Here is a 17,848-nt window from a genome sequence, read left to right as displayed (position 1 = left end):
TCATCACTCATCAGTATTCAAGGTCGGTGTTTGCCCTCTAAATCATTAATTTTACCACATTCTACCATAGGCTTGCCTACATTCTCAATCTCCTCTACAAATATACAGTTAATCATAGATCAAGAAGACTTTTTCCAAGTAACAATAAGGCTGAAGGATAGGTAGATGTTCAATCAATTATGAAAACAATGTGGTTGGTTCCAAACAAAAAAGATACAATTTAAGTAAATGAGTTCAAAACTTAGAATGGAACTGCATCATCTTTTCACTTATTCACCAATTATGTAGAAAAATTACAAAAAGTTATAATTACTCAAGCTTGCCATTATCGTATCAGTTATGCAAAAAATTTCTTCTAATTCTTTTCTGTTTTTCATTCACCAATTTCTTTTTTTTTTCCTTTTCTTTACAACACTTTGCTTTTCTTTTCATTTTTTTTTCTTTTTAACATAACTTTGCTTTTCATTTTCATTTTAAATAACTCAGATACCTTTGTTATTCTACTCACCCCTAACTTAGAATTTTGCTTGTCCTCAAGCAATGTAAAACTTGATGTCATCCCAAACTTAGTTTTAAAACTCATCTTTGACTAAACTCAAATTACCTCTTCTCATTTGGATATGTGCCATGGTTTTTCCAATAGGGTTGTATTCCAGTGGATCAAGAGAAAGACTAATAGCTCAAAAGGGTAAACTAGGATATGCAAGTAGAGGTTCATTAAGGCTAATCAGGTACAATCAAGAATAGCCTCTATCATATATATGACTACTGAAAAATTGCATATTCAACCAAGAAACAAAGCAAGTTCTAGAGAGTGCAGCAAAATTGAGATTAATCACACACCAAAAAGATAATTTACAAGGCTCGAGTCTCACCAAGAAAATAAAGTGATAACATTAATCGATCAAATTTACAATTCACTTTACAGAGTTACATGCACAAAATGGCAAGACTTCCTCATTTTGAAAAATACAAGTGTGATAATCATATGAAAATGGAAAAAATAATATTTTTATGTTTTTCTAAAAATATTTTTGAGCAACAATGAAGCTGAACTCATGAAATTAGAGGTACAAAATTTATCCCCCCCCCTTTCATTGTGCAAGTGTCAAATTTCCATGTGCTCCACTTCAAAAAATGAGAGCATGGTCTTCACAAAATGTCACCATTATTCATTAAATGATCAGAAAAAAGAATTCAATGAAAAATTGAAAACTAGTAAATATTTAAACTGTAAGTGCTTACAAACAAAATGTATCCAAAATATTCTTAACAACTGAAATAAAATAGCCAAATTGGAAATTATAGAATTCTTAAACCTAAGTAAAAATAGGAATTTAAAATCCTAAAAACTATTCTTTTGCATCCTCATTCTCTGATGTTTCTTCTTCTTACTCATCTTCATCTTCTTCCTCTGCTTCTGTTGGTTGAGGAGTATTAAAGTAAGTGTTAAAAAGAGGGAGATTGTTGAAGGTGGTTGCTCTTAGACATTGGGCATCTGTAACTTGAGTCTCATACATCTACTCTACAGTCGTGCCTATTTTCTTTCCAATATTCAGCATTATACTCTCCAAAAGCAATATTCCAACTTTATTGCTTTCACATAGAGCATTCTATCTCTCAGCCAAAGAATCTTATTTATCAATTAGCTACTGCAGTTGATTCTTGATTTGTAAGGGACGATCTTTGTTAAATCTGATTGGAATTGGAGAAGCTATTGTGATAAGTATAGTGGCATAAATTTCTTTAATCATTGCCACTGTGATAGGAGGAACTATCTTTATTCTTTCCTGAAATTCTCTAAAGTCAACACATGCATCTTCACATAACAAATTAAGTAGTCCTGGAAAGCCCACATAATCCCTCCTCCTTTTAAAATCTCCATAATACATCCACATATGACTTCTCCCACATTAATGAACATATCATTAACAATTGCAAAAATAAGTTCAGCTCTCTTGACAGCTATTATAGAGTTGTGTTAGACAAGCATGAAGGAACTAAGAATAAAAATACTCCAAACTCTGAAAAATGGAAGGAGGTTTTTGGTAAGGATGTTCTTTGGAGTGGATATATTTTTTGCCTCAGCCCTTGCAGTCATGTCCCAAGTGGTGCCTGGTCTTCCAATTCTATGCAAAATTTATGTGTAATTCTTGTCTTTGTCTTTGCTAAATTCAAAGAAATCCAATTGCCCTTACTCCTTTTCAACATTAATACTAAGGACTTTGTTGGTGTTTGCATCAAAAAAGTCAATTTCTACTCCTTTGACCATTGTGTGGAAGTAAGGTAGTTATTCCTCCTTTGCCCCTCTTCCAGTAATGGATGTGAATAAGCCTCAGCCTCTTTTCTGGATTTGCTCCATAAATTCAGGGTTATTGCCTTCATCTATTTCAAAATTCCTATCATGCACTATCTTCCTCCTTAATATATTTGCCTTGAAATAATTTTCATGAGCAATGCTTCTGAACTTTGGGTCATTATTAAGTGTAGGCTTGGATGAAAAAGCTCTTACAAATCTACCCCTTTTGGTCTTAGAAGTTTCTCTTAGAGTGCTTGCCATTTGGTTAGTGTTGAAACAAAATTCAGTATATGAATTTGTCGATTCATGCCTTGCTGATGTTGTACTAAAAAGCCAAACAAAAATGTACCATAGTTCCTCAAACTTAGAATACAACTGAGTAGTTTCAAAGGCATTATGTATCATTCATCAGCATAGGTGTGTTCAATCAGCAAAGTATCAGCAAGTTCTTAGTATATATAAACAAAGTTCACGAAACACAAATATCCCATCATATTGCATAATTTTGTTAGATCTTTCCTACTATCTAATATAGTAATTCAGGTCTCAAGGAAACATATGCAATATAGTCATGCAGTTTAATTGTTATTTAGAATGCAATTCAATTCAATTTTTAGTTATAGAACATGTGAGTTACAAGTCATTAAAATACAATGCAGTTGTATTAGTAGACCACAATGTCATGATCATTTTACCACAGCAATAGAATCACATTAATATTAACAAAATTTCACAATTAGTAATATATTCTTCACAAACAAATGTCAAAAAAATTTTAAAATTGTGCAGAATTTATTCTTATCAATATCCATCAGTAAAATGCAGCAAAATCCTATAGGAAAATTCAAAAATAGAACTGCATGTTCATGTTATTTACATAACAAGGTATTCATGCAAAAGCCCTAATACAGTTGTGAATCCCAAATGAAAAGATGAATTTCAACATGTAATCAACCCCATTATCCTTCAATTACTCATCTAGATCAATAAACTCAGAAAATAACTGCTAAATTCATATTCGCATTTTACCCCAATTTTTCTTTCAAAGGACCCTAATAAGAAATTACAAAATTGTAGAAAGAATTATCTGAATTGAAGTGCAGAGAATATGTAATCTTACTTGCAATAGGTTAGAATTCCACTTAATCAAGATGCAAAAAGTAAGAAATGATTAGCACAAAGTTTTCAGAATTAGAATTGAGAGAAAAATCTAGGTTTTTAAGGTTAAGGTGCTTTTTCACTTTGAATGCTTTAAATAGTTACACAGAGCACATGATCACTGTGTGTAAAAACTATGAACATGATGAAGAGATTTAATGAAATTCAGTTTGTGCGTATTCACTTTAAATGAACAAAGTAAACACTTTAGAGGCTTATGTATGGAAGTGAAATGCATGTGTTCACTTTAAATGCTCAAAGTGAACACTTCAAAGACTAATGTCCCTTCTTTTAACTGATAATCTTTTGCGCGTTATCACTTTGTATGGACAAAATGATAACGTCCAGCCTTCCACTGTTGCACATGTTCACTTTGAATGCTCAAAGTGTTACAATGGATTACTTTATCTTAGGAATTGTGTTTAGCTACAAAGTGTTAACTCTAGAGGGGAATTTCACTTCTGAGCATCTGCGTGTTCATTTTAAGCGTACAAAGTGAACACTTTAGTGAAGAACTTCATTTATACAACTTCTGTGCTTTTCCTCTGCATAAAACTAGTGAACACTTCAACACCCAACCTCCTTTAAACTTAGACCTCCTTACTTTGTGCATCCTTTGCTTTTTAATGATACCTTCAACACAGAATTGAGATTATGCAGAATTGTCTAAAACAAAAATAAAAAATGTGTAGAGATAAAATTTAAAGTTATACAAAAGTTCAAAATCAGAATTTAAATTTCAATAAAGAAAAGAAAAAGGTTCAGAAATATGAGTTCCCTCTCACAAAGTGCTCTTATAATGTCACTAGCTTGACGTTACATGTTTCTTAATCTTGAGAAGCCAATTTAATGCAAGAAATATTTTTGTGGACTTCTCTTCTATGATAAATTTTGAGTCTTTGGCCATTGACTATAAATTCTCTCCCTTCCTTCTGGTTTTCAATTAACACCGCACCAAAGGGAGATACCTTTTTTACAATAGAAGGTCTTGACCATCTTGACTTGAGCTTTCCTGGAAATAATTTTAATCTTAAGTTGAATAACAGGACCAGTTGTCTTGGTTTAAATTCTCTCTGCAAGATGAATCTATCATGTATTTTTTTAGTCCTCTCCTTATAAAGTTTTGCATTCTCATATGCAATTTGTCTTATTCTTCTAGCTCATGTAATTGAAGCATCCTTCTTTCTCCAACATTGGTAAAATCAAAATTTAACCATTTAGTGGTCCAATATGCCTTATGTTTAAGCTCTACAGGCAGATAGCATACTTTACCAAACACCAATTGGTAACACTAATTGATATGGTGACATACCAATTGTTGTTTTAAATGTAATCCTATAAGCCCATAAAGAGTTGTCTAGCTTCCTTGACCAGTCTTTTTTTGAGCTATTGACCACTTTTTCTAGAATTTTCTTGATTTTCCTATTAGAGATTTCAATCTGCCCACTGGTTTGAGAGTGGTAGGGAGTTGCTACTTTGTGTTTAACTCCAGACTTCTCCAGAACAGATTCAACATACTTGTTGCAAAAGTGTGTTCCTTCATCACTGATTAATACTCTTGGTACACCAAATCTGGCAAATATGTTCTTTTTTATGAATGAAATCATCACTTTAGCATCATTTGTTCTAGTTGGTATAGCTTCCACCCATTTAGACACATAATCTATTGCCACTAGAATGTACTCATAAGAGAAAGACATAGGGAAGGGTCCTATAAAGTCTATTCTCCAAATATCAAAAAACCCCACTTCCAGGATGTTGGTCAAGGGCATCTCATGACTTTGAGAAATGTTGCCTACCCTTTGACACTTATCACAATTATCCATATAAGCCTTTGCATCTCTGAACAACGTAGGGTAGAAAAAGCCTGCTTGGAAGACCTTGGCAGTAGTCCTAAAGCCTCTATAATGGCCTTCATAGTCTGAATTATGGCAATACCACAAGATATTAACTTATTCTTCTGTGGGAATGCATCTTCTGATCAGTCCATCTACCCCAATCTTGAATAGGAATGGCTCCTCCCATATATAAAACTTGCTGTCATGAAGGAGTTTCATCCTTTGTTTGTTGCCAACCATCCTTTTTGAAATATGCTGAGTAGCCTTAAAGTTTGCCATATCAGCAAACCAAGGTAATTTTTCCATAGCTAGCAACCTTTCATCAAGAAACTCTTCATTGATGTCTAGACAATTTGGTTTTAAAGTTTCTAGGGAAATTCTGGGTAAATGGTATGTAACTCCATTATCTTTTCCTTTTTTATCCTTTATTTCCAACTCAAATTCCTAAAGTAGCAAGATCCATCTCAGCAGTCTTGGTTTGGAATGTTATTTAGACAATAGATATTTCAAAGCAAAATGATCAGTAAACACTATCATCTTAGATCTAACCAAATACTGTATGAACTGATCAAAACCAAATATTATGGCTAACAGATTTTTTTCAGTAGTAGTGTAATTGATTTGTTCAGAATTGAGACCCTTGTTAGCATAGTAAATTACATGTAGTTTTTTTTATCTTTTTTCTATCATAATACGACTCATACTGCATTATCACTTGCATCACACATTAACTCAAAAGATAAAGCCTAATAAGGTTTCAGTAAAACAAGAGCTGAGATTAGTTTTTCTTTCAAAACTGTAAATGAATTCAAACAAGATTCATCAAAATTAAACACAAAATCTTTGACTAACAAGTTACTAACGGGTTTAGAAAATTTATAGAAATCTTTAATAAAACAGATATAAAATTCAGCATGGCCTAAAAAGCTTCTAATCCCTTTAACATTTACAGGTGAAGGCAATTTACTAATCACTTCTATCTTAGCTTGGTCAACCTCCATCCCGTTTGCAGAAATCTTATGGCCCAGGACTATCCTTTCTTAGACCATAAAGTAGCATTTCTCCCAATTAAGGACAAGGTTAGTGTCCTGGTATCTCTGCAAAATAATAGACAACTTATCTAGACAGTTATCAAATAAATCTTCAAATACAGAAAAATCATTCATAAATACTTTAATGATTTTCTCAATTAGATAAAAAAAAAATAGAAAGCATGCACCTTTGCAAGGTGGCAAGAGCGTTACAAAGCCCAAAAGGCATCCTTTTATATGTAAATATTCCAAATAGACAATTGAATGCAATTTTTTCTTGGTCAATTGGATCCACACCAATTTGGTCGTAACCAAAGTAACCATCAAGAAAGTAGTAGCATGGATGACCAGCCATCCTCTCCAACATTTGATCTGCAAAAAGTAATGGAAAGTGATCTTTTCTGGTCGCCTCATTCAACTTCCTATAGTCTATACACATTTTTCAGCTCGTAACTGTTCTTATAGGTATTAATTCATTCTTTTCATGTGGTACCATAGTCATTCCCCCTTTCTTAGGTACCACTTGAACTAGACTAACCCAACTGTTGTTTGAGATTGAATATATGATTCTAGCATCCAATAATTTCATAACCTCCTTTCTTACCACTTCTTTCATAGAAGGATTTAGTCTTCTTTGAGGCTATATAATAGGCTTAAAGTTTTCCTCAAACAGAATTCTATGTTTGTAGAAAGCTGGGTTAATGTCTTTCAAGTATGATATACTCCATCCAATTGTTGACTTGTGAGCTCTCAAAATTCTTAGTAATTTTTTCTCCTCTTTTTCCTTGAGATCATTGCTAATGATGACTTAATTTTCATGATTTTGGTCCAAATATGCATATCTCAAATGAGAGGGTAACTGTCTAAGCTTCAATTTCTAAGTATCCTCTTCTTTTACTTCCTCTTTTAGTTTTTCTTTTACTAATTTTTCTATAGGGGAAAGAACTGGCTAAGCTTCAATTGTTACACATACTCCATAAGATATTCTTCCTTGTTAATAACAGATTAGAAACTACCAACAACTATAGTTTATCTCAACATAAAAATTTCATTAGATTTATCAAAATAAAAAGGAGTAATAAGAGAATATAATACATCAACTCTCATACATATGCTATCATCACTAAGATACTTAGTGCTTCAAAAACATTAAATTTCACATTTTCATCATGCACTCTCAGCATGAGCTCTCCCTATGGCTAGGAAGGATCTGTCCAATATGAGTGAAATATTTGCATCAACCTCCATGTCTAGAATGACAAAGTCTACAGGGAAGATGAATTTGTCAACTTTAACCAATAAGTCTTCCACAACTCTATAGAGATAAGTGTATGATCTGTTCACAAGTTGTAGAGTAATTCTAGTTAGTTTGACCTCTTCAATTCTAAGCTTTCTCATTATAGTTAGGGGCATAAGATTGATGCTTGCTCCTAGGTCACAAAAAGCTCTCCCTACAATGCAATTCTCTAAAAAAAATGGAATACTAAAAAAGCCAGGGTCTTTCAGTTTTGAGGGAGTTTTCTCTTCAAGATAGCACTACATTCTTCTGTGAGAGGTACTATTTTATCATTTTCTAATTTCTTTTTCTTTGATAATAGTTCCTTCACAAACTTGGCATAGGATAGCATTTGCTCCAATGCCTCAACAAAAGAAATGTTTATTTGTAACTTCTTGAATACATCAAGGAATCTCTCAAATTGGTTCTCTTGTTTTGGATGCTGCACCTTTTGAGGATAAGGAAGTCTCTTGTGTTTTTCTTCATCTATAGGCTTACAATATTCCTCAAATAATTATGTCTTTTTTCTTCTTTTAGGCTTAGGAGATGATTCTTTTTCTGAATTTTCTCTTCTCAACAATGTGAAATTCCCTTCTTGCAGATTTGTATTTAATTTCTTCTCTTCTGTAGGTTTGTTAACTCTCTTCTTTGCAGGTTTTGGGTTGGTCACCACAGCTCCACTTCTAGTAATCACAACTTGACACTATTCTTTAGGATTAACCACTGTGTTACTAGGAAATCTACATTAATCTCTATTAGCCAATTGTTCAGCTAATTATCCAATCTGAGTTTCTAACTTCCTCATTGATGCTTCTTAATTTTTAAAGCTAGTTTGTGTAACCTTCATAAATTGCAGCATAGTTTCTTCCATTTCACTCATCCTCTTAGTCATAGGTTTTGAAAAATTATAATTCCTTTGAGGTTGAGCAAAAGAATTGCCTTGAAAGAATTGTTGTTGTTGTGAAGTTACTGCACTTAAAAAAGGAATAGATGAGTTAGTATTCTTTATAGTAGGATTTTGGGAATTTCATTTATAAAACTGTTGATTTCTGTTGGTGGGTTATTGAAATCCATGAGGAAAAGATGGTTGCTTCCTTTGATAGTTTCCAATGTAGTTGACCTACTCCTGTAGCTCTAGTGTAGGTGTATCACATGTACCATTAGTATGATTTCCACCACAGAAATCATAGATTAATTGAGTGTATTGTACATGTCCAACTTGTAAATTGCTTATCTGCTGAGTTAGAGCTGCAATTTGCTTAGAAAATAACTGGTTTTGCAGTTGATTCTAGGCAAGAAAGGTTTCTATGGCTTTGGCTTCATATCCACTGTTTCTTCCAAAATGTCTTGAATTAGAATTATGATACATAGAGGAAGCCATCATCTCAATAATCCTTTGAGCCTTTTTCTAAAGATTTGGTGTTTACAGAGCCTCTTGTAGCTGCATTTACCATGATTCTAGTTGTTGCATTCATCCCATTATAGAATGTTTCCAGCTGCATCCACTCAAGAATACAATGGTGAGGACATCTTCTCAACAATTCTTTATACCTTTCTCATGCTTCATAAAGTGATTCTCCTTCCTACTGCACAAAAGATGTAATTTCTCCTCTAAGTTTGGCAACTTTTGATGGAAAATATTTAGTTATGAATTTTTTCACAAGGTCTATCCATGTGGTAATGCTCCCTTGAGGTTGTGCTTACAACCAACACTTGGCCTTATCTCTCAAGGAAAATGGAAATAGCCTTAACCTTATAACATCTTCACTTACTCCATTTATCTTTATTGCGTCATGTCAAATAACTACAAAAAAAAATTAGAGATATGCAAGTTAGAATCACCACAAATTCCACCAGAAAACTAATCTTACTATACCAAATGGAGTAAAGTTGGCTTAATTTCAAAGTGATTGGCTTGGATAGTAGGTCTGACTATTGAAGAATTGTATTCTTGCATATTCAGTATAGCATAATCTCCTAGAGTTCTCATCCTATTTGGATCTGGCATTCTGGTCTCCTAAGGTGTTTGCTGTGGAAGAGGAGTAAATTGAAAATCAACAGATTTCTGTAGGAAAGGTGTAGATTCAAGCTCTTGGTCCTTGTTTGCTAAATTTTCTGCTCTTATCTTATTTCTTAATCTTCTTAATGTTCTGTTCTGTCAATGTCTGGATCAAATACAAGAGTAGCCTTGTTTTTATTTTTACCTCGCATAAAACACAAAGAAACACAACTTGAAAGTGATCAGTTAAAAAATTCACGTAATGCAAAAAGCTTTTACAGCAAAATATTCTAAAGAAGAATTAAGTAAGTAAAGTAAAATAAAGTATAGATATTTATACAAAACAAAATACGATACAGAAATATAATGGAATATACAGGAACAATCAAAACAAGTGTGTAGTATTACAAAAAGAATTATGTAGAACTAATATAAGAAGAATGAACACTGAAGAATTTAACTTTAGAACAACATACAGAACAAGATGCAGAACAAAATTATAAGAAACAGAAAACAAAAGCTCAATCTAATTGTCTCTTTGCTACTATTAATATTGAAAATAACTAATCTTTGGCAACGGTGCCAAAAACTTGTTACTAGATATACTCAGAAAAGTAAACCAACTAGCAAGTATACTGGTGTAGTTGTAGCAAGTTAAAATTTTTGGAATAAAAGTTAAGTCCCAAGTATCTTCCTCAGGGATTGGTTTTCTCAATTATCACTCCACAATTCAACAACTAGCTGAGCCAAACATGTTTCAATTGGATTTTGTAACATTCAGAATCAAAATTAACAAATGCAGAAAGATAGAAATTGTAACAGAATATAACCACCAATTTTATATTGAAATGAAATGTATGAATGAGAGTTAGAAAATTACTTCAACAAAACTTCAGTATTAACTCAACATATTCTGAACATTCAAGCATTTAAATTGGTTGATAATAAGTTTCACTAAAACATTAATCAAAGGTTAATTCCTTAACTCAATGATCCTAACATTCAACTTAATCACCCTAATCCCTTTGGTGTAATTCAATTAAATGTTGTCTTAAGAATTAGAAACCATAGGATTGCAAGATTATAATAGCTTATCCCTAAGAAATCATGAATCTTGGTAGCTAATTCAGATTTGAGAAACAAATCCAACTTCCATTGATAAAAGTTCCTCTTTACTTAATTAATTGAATTCTCATTCAAAAATTATTTTATTAACAGGATTAACTACTCAATCTAATCAAATACTCAAGGTTCAGATCCACAATCAAATTAATACTTCAATTTTCATTTCAAATCTATAAATCTCTAACTACAAATAGTTTAGAAAGTCATTACAACATGAGAAGAGAAAGAAAAGAAGAAGGAGATAAGCAGAGAAACATCTTCAATCTAAGTCCTCAAGATGTGAAGCTTGATGTTTGTCCCCAATCTCTTTCTTAGACTCTCTCAAGATGAGAAAATGAATAGAAAAGAAAAATGACAAAAGATTCTCAATTTCTGAATTGAATTTGTATTTATAATTTTTCCTGCCTTTTTGACGTGTTCACTTTGAAAACTTAAAGTAAACACGTAGAAGGTCTTCTGGAACATTCATAGGCTTAAGTGATCACTATGAATGCTTAGAATGAACACTTTATGTGGTTTTCCCAAGTTTTGCATACGTGTGTTCACTTTAAACTCATAGAGTGAACATACGTAACCTTCTTCAAGCTAAAGTTTCTTTAAAGTGAACACTTTATGTGTAGAAAGTGGTAGTGTCCAGCTCATGTTGATGCGTGTGTTCACTTTGAACACTCAAAGTGTTATCACGCAACCTTCTTATGTAAAATAAGCTTGTGCGTCTACACTTTGAGTATTCAAAGTGTTTACGCGCAGTCTTCACTTAAATTTTTGCCTCTGCAGTGTTCACTTTGAATGCTTAGAGTGAACACTTTCACTTCTTCTTCTGGACTAAGGCTTTGAAGTGTTCATTTTGAGTGCTTAGAGTGAACACTTTCACTCCATTTTGCTGAGTCCACTCCAGAGTTGTCACTTTATGCGCCGAGAGTGATAACTTTCAGAATTTATTATTTGATTCTTCACTCTTCAAGTCTAATTTGTCCATTTTTTTCTATTTTCTTCCTTTGATTCTTAGCCTCATAACTTCTAGTTCAAATTTTCTACAAAAATTCATTCTAATCAGCAAATTATATAAAAAATTGGATAAAATCTAAAACAACTAAACTACTCAAGGAACATTCAATATTTAAGCATTTTTATGTGATTTTCAGCTTTACTAATCAACTTTACTACTTAACAACTACTAAAAACTGAACTAAAATACTAGTAAAATGTGGATTTATCATATGTGTATGCCTTTCCAAATAGACATGGACGCACCCTTATATTAGAACTATATGTAAAGAGCTTTATAGTCAAAGAGAACGAGCCCCAATTCTGCTAGCCATTAAACTGCAAGAACCAAGTCAGTCCCATAGATTGGTAATATGAGCAAGTCCACCACAAAAGTTTCAAGGCCCATATTGATGGTGACATTGGTGCAAGGACCCACGCAGCCCAATGAATCCCCATTGCCTATAGTGAATTTGAGATGAAGGGATGATTGGGTGATGAGGCCCAAAAGAGAGACTAACTGGTTTTGGATGAAGTTATGGGTAGATCCTTTATCAATGATAATTGTAACCGGGTACCCATTGACCCGGCCAAATATCTTTAGGGTCGACAGAATGAATTGTCCTGTTATTGCATGGAAAGAGATCGACATAGGTATGGGCTCTGAATCTGGTGTCTCTAGGTCAGGTTGATCCTCCATTGTACAATGAGCAAAATTCGCTAGTGAAGGTAGGTCATCAATGTCAGCCAAAAGGCAGAGAAATTAAACCAATTTGTGGCATAGACCAGTAATGAATTTCTCGTCATAGTTGAAGTAAAGGTTCTTTGACCAGCATTCTGCCATTTCCTCCAGGGATGAACACCTGATCAATAGTGGCGATGGCTAAGGAGGTTGGAAAGTGACAAAAGAGCTCGCTGACTTATGGAATGGAGGAGATCAAGGAAAGGAATTATGTGAAAAGAAGCGCGTGACGCTACGATTTTATCCTCAACCAACTTGGCCCTTCCCACCACATCTGCAAGGCTTTGCAATTTCAAAAGAAGCAGCTCACGTGTGCTTTCTTCTTTGAGACTGGAAATAAAGCAGTTTAAGATATTCTCGTTATAAAGCCCCAAGATGCAGTTGGAAATGCTCTCAAACTCAGTCATAAAGGGGGTAACAGTGGTTGTTTAGCAAAGCTTATAGAGATGAGCCTCATAATTTTGGAAAGAGGACAGGTCAATCGACCGATGAGATCAGAGGAGAAGGACTCCCAAGTGGGCAATAGCTCATGGAATGCATCCACATGAACCACTGTAACTCTACCTCAGTCATGTAAAAAGAAGCAATCTAGAGTAATCGTTGAGAGTTTGGTGGTATTCAAAGAAATGCTCATTTTGAAAGAGCCATTCCAGAACACCGTCACTATCAAAAAGGAAAATTTCAAGTTTGGGATGGCAGAGGGTACAATCAGTGGAAGAATTGGTGAGAGCAGGGAAGGGTACGAGAGGTTTTTGTTTTTCAAGATGGTTTTACTTTAAAAGGAGATCATGAAGTACAGCCTGTTGGGTTTGGAAATTTTTTGGATTGTTTGACAAGTTTCAGAGAGTTGGTTAATAACAATGGTATAGGAAAGGAGTTGATCGAATAGGGTGGAAAGTTGGTGGAGGTGGAGCTATGTTGGTCGATGAGTTTGGTGAGAGCATCTTTAATGGCTTTAGAATGAGTATGCATGCCTTCAGTCATAGAGCAAGCCCAATGAAAACACCAATGATATAATAATAAGGAAAGGTAGAGAATGAGAGTAGAGAGAAAAAAAGAGGGAGAGAGAGAAAAAGGGAATAAAAGAAAATAGAAGGAAGGATACTGATGACTTTTTTTTTTATTTTTTCCATTCATTCTTCAATAATTATATTTATAGGAAATTCTCTAACAAAAAGCTGATAAAAAGTCATACACATCACACCTAATTCACATGCACAAATCAATATGGAAGAATATTTCTAAATAGCCTAATTAAAAATTGGTAGGTTTCCTAACCATCCTACACACGTGATATGCCAATCATTTCCTTTCCTTTACCACCATTTTCATTAGTTGTGCCTGCATCATTATATCTCTAACTACTGGATGATAAAAAGGCCTACACATCACACGTAATTCACATGCACAAATCAGTATGGGAGAATATTTCTAAATAGCCTAATTAAAAATTTGATAGGTTTTCTAATCATCCTACACACGTGATATGCCAATCATTTTCTTTCCTTTACCACCCTTTTCATTAGATGTGCCTGCATCATTATATCTCTAACTAGTGGATGTTTATTTACTTTTGCTTGCTTTTAACATTATTTTATATTTAGTATTTACTGTGATAATACGTTTGTGTGTAAGGATGATACGTCTAACATTCACTCCTAAAATATGTATATATAACCCCTACTTCCTACTTTTTTGTATTTGTATAAAGAATTTACTATGGATGCTACATTTGATCTTATCTTCCTTTATTTATGGCTTTTTCCTTAGTTCAACCTTTTTCTTTCTTTTTTCTTTATTACTTTGTATTCATTTGTTCTGAGTTGTATAATATTCCTAAAGCAATTATTTATTAATTATTTATTTTTCATTTGCTTGAAGATATTATTTTATATTTACTATTTACTACTACAATATATTTATGTGTAAGGATTATACATTAAATATCACTGCTAAAATATGTTTATCTTATCATTATTCTCTCAATTCTTTTTTTCTTTTGGGTAAAGAATTCACTATAGACGCTACTTTCAATATTTACTTGCCTTCTATATGAATTTACTATACACTAAATATTTTCTAAAAAAAATCATAATCATATTGTTATTTCTATAGAAGGAGGAATTGTGGAATTTCAACAACAAAATGAGTTGAACTAGATAATAGGAATATTATTCCTTACAGTCCAATCCTTTTAATGAGGTATCAAACACATATCAACATAGAGTGTCATAATAAGTCAAATGTTATTAAGTATCTATTCAAATATGTAAACAAAGATTATGATAAAGTTACATTGAAAATATCCAATAAATCTAAAAACTAAAGAAGTGTGCTTTTTGTTAATGAAATCAAACAATTTTTTTATGGTAGATATCTTTCTTTGTGTAAAGTTGTCTGGAGGATTTTGACATTTGATATTCATGAAAGATGGCTGCAATACAAAGATTAAATTGTCATTTACTGAATTATGAAACTATTTTTTTAGAGATGATGAAAGAATAAAAGATGTTCTTAATCTAAATAAAGATAAAGACACTGTTCTTAGCTTGGATGCAAGCAAATAAGGAGTACCCAAAGGCTAGAGAGCTAACTTATGTAGAATCTCCAAACAAGTTTGTTTTTAATAAGGAAAATGTGAAATGGTAGCCCAAAAAGCAAGTTTTTTTTCATTGATAGGCTTCATTATATCCCTTACACGCACAATCGAGTTTTATTACTTGCGATTACTTTTAATAATGCAACATGTTGGTTTTGACTATGATAGTATCAAAATAGTTAATGAAGTTACACTTAATTTTTTCCAAGAAACATGTTATTTATTGGGACTTTTATGTGATGATAAAAAGTGTCAATAGAATAAAAGACAGGTGAAATTTAATCAGTATATCAACTACAGAAATTATTTGTCATATTACTTATGTTAAATAGAATGAGCAAACCAAATTATGAGTGAGAAAAAAAAATGAATTTTGCTATGTAATAACATTTTTTATTATGAGATGGAGAAATTTAAGAATCCAAGTGTTTGGTTTATTTAATTTAATAGTTCTTTTATACTGTTAAAGCATTATATATATGATTGTGATATATTATATGAAATTTAGTTGTATATATGAAAATTATGACAATTTGTGATTATATGTAGCATTGTATTTAAATGATAATTAAGTCATTTTACATTTTTTTTAAGGAGTCACTTGCAAAGCAAAATAATATAACTGCTTTCTAAAGTTAGTTTTGGAGAGTGGTTATGTATTAACTGCTCTCATAAATTAAATTTTTAAAAATTCCTAACAACTTCTAATTTATAAATCCATGTAAGGATGAAGCGCCACTCAACTCATAACAGCTCCATAAATCTCTTCTTTTTCATCTTCTTTATCTTCTCTACGCCAACAAAGTTAGCTCCTTCCACATCTGTAGGTACTTTTCTCACACTTCTTTCTTTATTCTTTCTTTCTTTCTCTCTATTAATAATGAAACCTCTTATTATTTTGATCCTTTTATTCTTATTTATCGGTGTTTCATTTATTTAGATATAGACTATTTGGTTAATACAACATACAAACTCAAGTTTCAATGAAACAAAGAATTGGTTTTGGTTTGTGATAAAAAAATTAACAAATGAAGAAATTTTAAATTTCAGACGTATAAATTTAAGCTTAAACTTAACAATAAGTTAATTTTGGTTTGTAATACAAAAACCTCACAAAGGAAGAAATTTTAAATTTCAGATTTATGATTCAAACTGAATCTGAAATTTGAAATTTCTTTTCTCGTGAGTTTTCTATTACAAACAAAAATTTATTGTTAAAGTTAAAGTCGAGTTTGTATAATTAAAATTCAAAATTTTTTCTTTGCCAGTTTTTATCATAAATCAAAACCAATTCTTTGTCTCATTGAAACTTGAGACTATATGTTATATTAACTAAATAGTCTACATTTAAATGGATGAAACATTGTTAAACAGAAAAAAAAATCAAGGTAAAAAGATGTTTCACTGCTAATAGAAAGAGAAAGAAAAAATGAATAAATAAATGAAGAGAGAAATGTGAAAAAGGTATCTACAATTGTGGAAGAAGGTAACTTTGTTAGCGAAAAAAGATGAGTTATGAAATGTGGCAACTTTGTTAGTGTAGAGAAGATGAAGAAAAAGACACATTTGTGGCACTGTGAGTTAAGTGATGTTTCATTCTTAAGTGGATTTATAAGCTAGAAGTTGTTAGAGTTTCTTAAAATTCTACCATATAAAAGTGGTTGGAACATAACTGCTCTCTAAAGAGTGGTTAATATGTAACTACTTTCTAAAGTCACACTTCATATAGTATATACTAATCATTCTCTAAAGTCACTTTTAGAGAATAGTTACTCATTGCTCTTTAAAGTTATCTTTAATAATCATATTATTTTACTTTACAAGTGACTACTTTAAAATATGTATAATGAAATAGTGTTACTTCTAATAAAAATAAATAAATTACAAAAAAGACATTTTACTTTAAAGCAATGTACATATTTAAAAGAGTGATAGATTGTCATAGAAAGTATGAGATTTTCTTAAAAAATACATGTTAATTAAAAGAGAACATTATGTGTCAATAATAATTTTAAAACATCTCTAAGTATTAAATGTTACATAGAACATTCATTTCCAAGACTTTACTCATGACATTCATCACTCTCAAGATCTATACAGAGGTTTGTGTATAGATAAAAATAGAGACTCAAGCCATTATTGTTACGCTCTCATGTTGATACACTATTTTTCATTTATTTTTAAAGAGTATGTTTTTTTTTTTATTGTTAAACACTTTATTAAAATTTCAAAAATATTTTTAACTATCATTCATCTTTATTGTATACCATTTCTAAATTTTAGTTGTCTAAGAAAGAGCATAAAGAGGCTTGTCAATAAAGAATATTAATACTTAATTTTCTATCGGTTGCTATATAGCTTTGTTAAGAATTTTGGATCATTTTTTATAATTATGGTTGTTAAGGACTAGTCTTTTGGCTCTCCAAATAGCTTGAAATAAGCATTTTAAGATAGTCCAGATTGAAATTGACTATTGGATAGCAACTCACTTGGTTTTACATGGTTGTATCTTCTCTCTTTTGTGTAAGGAATATCAACTCTGCTCAAGAGCTTAGACAAAGAAATTGATTGGTTTTGCAAGGGAAATATGGTGCCAACTGTGGTCATTGTCAAGATTTTAGATGGCTAATGATAAACTTTTTTATAAACGATATTGGAAAGTTCTTTTGGAATGATCTTTAGCATTTCTTTTTTCTGTAGAGTTCTTGTTTAGTTTGGAGCTTTAGATATAATTCCTCTAATAAATCTATATATATATGTAAAATTGACTTCACCTATTTATTACTGAGTGTAT

At 31.9% G+C, this 17,848-nt stretch overlaps 1 non-coding gene across 1 annotated transcript; it reads left to right on the top strand.

The window, feature by feature from the left end:
* Positions 1 to 9,114: 9,114 nt before the first annotated feature.
* Positions 9,115 to 9,221, top strand: LOC113848731. Its single transcript, XR_003501991.1, has one exon. It is a non-coding gene; the product is annotated as a small nucleolar RNA R71 (small nucleolar RNA).
* The last annotated feature ends 8,627 nt before the right edge of the window (positions 9,222 to 17,848 follow it).

The sequence above is a fragment of the Abrus precatorius genome, unplaced genomic scaffold (genome assembly GCF_003935025.1).
Source record: "Abrus precatorius isolate BTA unplaced genomic scaffold, Abrus_2018 Scaffold8, whole genome shotgun sequence".
NCBI classification, from domain to species: domain Eukaryota; kingdom Viridiplantae; phylum Streptophyta; class Magnoliopsida; order Fabales; family Fabaceae; genus Abrus; species Abrus precatorius.
The sequence above is the reverse complement of the archived record's forward strand: the minus strand, read 5'-3'. Positions and strand labels throughout refer to the sequence as shown.